The following is a 5,107-nucleotide window of genomic DNA, read 5'->3' as shown; positions in this document are numbered from 1 at the left end:
GACCAGGTCTGGCAACTCAAGATTTTTAGACTTGGGGGTATTTAATTTGTACCATGTACCATGTATTTATTTCCATGCATACATAATGCATGTGTATGTGTGGTAAAAGTCTTGTTTTTGTAGAAAACCTCCACAAACATAAAACTCTAGTATTATTTTTGAACAATTCATTTTAATTTGACTGAAATTAGAGTAATATTAACATAACTTTGAATGGATTATCACTGATGTGGAACTAAATTTGGAAGATTCATCTAGGTTAGTTTCCCCAGATGAGACTGGGCTGCAGAGGAGATGAAGAGAGCAGACAGCCTGAGCTGCACACCAAAACGCTGCTTCACTCTTTCTCTGCAGTCAAGAGCATCAACAGGCTTGTGAGGATGTGTATGATGCCGGTGGAGGGAGCATGAGTACGTGGTTTCACATAATTCCGCATGTCTTCATCTCCATCTGTAGGTGTTGGTAAGTGATGTTCAAAACTCTGTGCGTGTGAGGGTGTGTGTGCTGTATCCACTACCTAGGGAGACAGGCCCACTATCCAAGCTTGACAGTGTGATTGGATCTAGTGAGAATCCCATTGAAGCAATAAGTATCTCAGTGGCAGCTCCACTCCCCGGGGCCCATGCACTGCCCTACAGACAGACCCCAGCCCTGCCTGTTCAGACCAGATGGAAAGTGAGTTGGGATCTGGAAAGCAAAAGAGGCGAATGAACTTCATACCGTTTCAGCTGCAGTGAAGGTGACTGCGGCAAAACCAGTGGTAAAATATGATGTGATCATAAGTGATGGTGACAGATAATTGTTTAGGGTGTCTAACAGGGGTTCTGTATGCTTCTCTTCTGCAATCAGATGTGCTGTGATGAATTCATAAAAACTCAACCTGAGACGGTTTGGATGCATTGATTGATAGAGATCAAAAATAGAAAATTCCAGCGATAACTGAGACATTTTCATCAAGAGTGAAAACTTTTTAAACTGCGGCAAAAGATCAATGTTGCTAGTAAAGGTGACTCCCCTCCTGATAACACACTCCAAAATTCAATACTGAATTCCACATGAGGCGTTTTGCCTCTTGCCAGCCAGTTATAGCAAATGATAATCTGTTTTTAATTACATGGCCTGGTTATATAAAACTTTAAAACATCCATCTGGTTTATTTGGGTGGCTCTCAGCTTGGTCCTGGCAGGTGAAATAGGATTTTTACAGAAACACAAATAAACTACACCAGGACTCAGCTGCACCAGCATTTCATAAATTTATTAATAAGTTTGTGCTTCCTAAGTTCTTAGTAACTACCAGCTAATCTCTAACCAGAGTAGTGATACACTAAATTGCGTTGCACCAGTAAAACTTAAATGTCTTAGCTAGTAAAGAATTTATAATGTTTGATTGAGTTATAGCTAACATTTGTATCTGTATGAAAAACAACTAGACAGAAAATCACCGTAGCATCACAAGCTGCAGCATAACTTCTAAGAATATAGTTTTAGGGGCCAAAACATATATTAAACTAACCTGGCAGTCCTTTGAAGATATAGGTATTGCTTTGGTTTATTTATAAATGCATACTTGGAGAAACGTGTGTTTCAGAGTGAGAAGCAATAAGTTTAAAATGATGATTATGCTAACCTAGCTGAAATTATTTGGTCATTTACAACATTTTGCAATTTTATGGTGTGTTATGAAATGTTATTTAAAAGTTGAAATTGTTCTTTAAAAAGCTGTAAAGTGTCTGGTAAGATGTGGTCCAATCAATCAATCCAAAGGGGTTGTATTAGCAAGCTAATGTTAGTTTTGTCAGTTAATTCAGTTAGCTACACAAAAGTTCAACCAGGCAGCTAGTAGGTGTACATATTAAGTCAAATCTAATTTCTACTGACAAGAATAGTTTGTGTGGAGCAACGTGTTTTAATTTAGTGATTCAGAAAATTCCTCTTAACATTTGCATTATAAGCTAACTTTCAACTTAGCTGAGGTATAGCTAGGAATTATGGACCATGACGTGACTCTTGGGGACTATTCCCTTTCAGACTCCTTCCTTCTCACATTAGTTTTCTTCCATATGAACATTAATGTCTCATATTCACAGATTAACCTTCACCATACCAGTTTTACCATAATTCCCCCACAGATGTTCAAATCTGTCCAAGTTAGCCAAGTTTTATTCTTGCTTGTTCTAGTTGCTCACCGATATCAGTTGCAAAATTTTATCCACACCTGTTTCAAATTCAGTGCAGTATGAAATACAAGTAAATAAGCTAGTTAGAAATGTACACAGAGAAAGAGAAATGTAGACCACTGCGTGAGTCAGTATCCACCTCCATACAGGCTAATCACATATTCATGTGATGCAGTGAGTGATAAGTAATAAATTAATGACACTGAATCTGTTACAGCCACGTCGCTTAAGTCAATTCACAACTGAGTCGTAACAATCACTGGTTGCTGTGAAGTACTGCAGGGATGCTCCATGTGATTTAGCGCAGGTCCTCACAAGTGATGACACTCGAGCGTGGCATAAAGGATGTGATGAGCCTCCCGCTCGCAGTGCCAGGAGAGGTCATTCTGGCATCACGACTGGCAGGCTGGCCCTCCACACCTGTCTGCCATCAAACATGGAAATCACCCCCACTCATCCTTGACTGTTGCATTTTCAATGAGCAAACACAGCGTTCAGCACTTCATCTTATTTTAAAATGGGTTATAAATACAAAGTGTTGCACAACAGTTGCACAAAAAACATGTTTTTTTCTAAGCCCAGGAGAAAATGAGTTTGATATGGAAACTCAGCTGCAGTAACCCATTCACTTATTGAACGACAGCGGCTGGATACACTCTCAGCCTCCGGGCTTAAACGAAAAAGCAGAGTACGGCTGCCTGATTGAATGGGTTTGTAATGCAAGCCAAATAGGTTTGTTCTAATAGGAATCAGCCTCAGTGGCGGCTGCAGGGGCTTACGCCAGCACTATAACAGCAGTAAGCAGCGGTGGCAAACACCCCATCGCTGTTTGATTGGCTGTGAGAAGCAAAAGCAACACTGAGGGGTTACTGTGTTTACTAATGGCCGTTTTAGTGGGCTAATATTCAATGAGCCTTAACTTTAGCAATCATCGTATTTCTGAGGAAGGGTTTTATATATATATATATATATATGTTTGTGTGAGTATGTGTACACTGTGTGACACCGTGTGACAGGCTGTACTGGCTCAGGTGTTTTAACAACTTCATAAAGTCCAAAGCTTCTCCACTGTGACAGGGATTTAAAATCCTAAAATCCACATCCTGCCATAGTGCCCTTAAGAAAAACACTGTAATCTGAATTCCCTGTGGAGGTGGGTATGAGATAGGCTAAAGTGAAATGATCCTTATTACTGTTGAATTTAAACCAGGGAAGCAACAATAAATGTTAAGATATGAATCTAATAAGCACAGCATCTCTAGGCCTCCACTGAGTGTTAGGGTTCAGATTTTATCAGATCATTTAGAGAGAAGTAGTTAACTAGTAACTAGATGTTTTAAAGGGGATGTATGCAGTTTTTTAATGAAATGAACTCTTTTATTGCCTATTTGTGAATGGGTTGTAACCTCACATAACAATGAACCATTCGCCAGCTTTCTCAATGGCCTGTAACCCCCTGTGCGCCGCTTCCTCTGTGAAGAAATTGCCGCGCAGCCAATGGATTTCTTCACGAAATCCATTGGCTGCGCTTTCCCAAGTCTCTTCCCTACTGATTCTGAACTCAGCGACAACACCGCAGCTAATGAAAGGGAGTCCGCTAAAAACACAAACTCCACTTAAGGATAAAACACAACAACGTTTTATGTGCTAAAGTCCGACCCAATTTGTAAAAACCGACCCAAAATTGTCTTTCATCCTATTGGACATGTAAACTAACGTTACAGCGAATCACGTGAAGTTTGTGCTTTAGTTGGCTCAAGTTAGGTAACGTTAGCTCGCTGGCCGACGCAGTAGCTAATGTTATCCATTGCAAAATACTATTGTTGTATTGTTCATTTTTCATCAGCGATCCATCTTACTACCCTGTGTACCACCGATATGTCAAAGTGTTGCTTTGTGTTTAGCCTGGAAACTGTAATGGCGTAGTAAGGTAAACTACAATGATACATGAAATTAATACAAAACACTATCTTCCAGTGTAATTCCAAAAAGTAGGTTCTTTATAATGAGACCCATTCAGTACAGTAACATTACTTACTATAGTCTGTTATATTAAAGTGTGGCAACAATCTCATTTATAATATTTGATCTAGCTCACAAACCGTGTGCGATATTATCCAATAAATTTACCTACTTTGACATTGCTAAGCCTCTCTGGTGAAAGGTACACAAATAGTGTACCACGCTTATAGACATATCATGTGGGTTAAATGCAATTAATGTAATGTGGTCATGCACCGAGCATGGATTAGTTCACCGTCAAGCTGATAAAAATATTACTGTAACGTTGCAGTTGGAGTTTATCTGAGATTCAAGCATTTTGTGTGATGCCGTCACCAGTGTGTTGGTCTCTGCTTTGGCTCAGTCATTAGTTCGAGCACAAGCACATGCTTGGAAAGGTAGTGGTTGCAATCTGAAACCTCACTGCTAGAGGCCACTGACAACTACACATGGACCCTTGAATATATTTTTTATATATACAGTGGGGGAAATAAGTATTTGACCCCTTGCTGATTTTGCAGGTTTGCCCACTTACAAAGAATGCAACGATCTATAATTTTAATCATATGTACATTCTAACAGTGAAAGACAGAATCCCAAAGAAAATTCCAGAAAATCACATCATATGAATTTATAAAAATTGATAACCATCTGATGAGGAAAAACAAGTATTTGACCCCCTGGACAAACAGCATGTTAATATTTTGTAGAAAAGCCATTATTGGCCAGCACAGATGTCAAACGGTTTTTATAGTTGGTGACAAGGTTTGTGCACATTTCAGCAGGGATGTTGGCCCACTCCTCCCTGCAGACAGCCTCCAAATCATTCAGGTTCCGAGGTTGTCGCCTGGCAACTCGAATTTTAAGCTCCCTCCAAAGATTTTCAATTGGATTCAGGTCTGGAGACTGGCTAGGCCACTCCAGAAC

Source organism: Micropterus dolomieu, linkage group LG10, assembly GCF_021292245.1.
Source record: "Micropterus dolomieu isolate WLL.071019.BEF.003 ecotype Adirondacks linkage group LG10, ASM2129224v1, whole genome shotgun sequence".
Taxonomy (NCBI): domain Eukaryota; kingdom Metazoa; phylum Chordata; class Actinopteri; order Centrarchiformes; family Centrarchidae; genus Micropterus; species Micropterus dolomieu.
Note: the sequence above shows the minus strand (reverse complement) of the source record.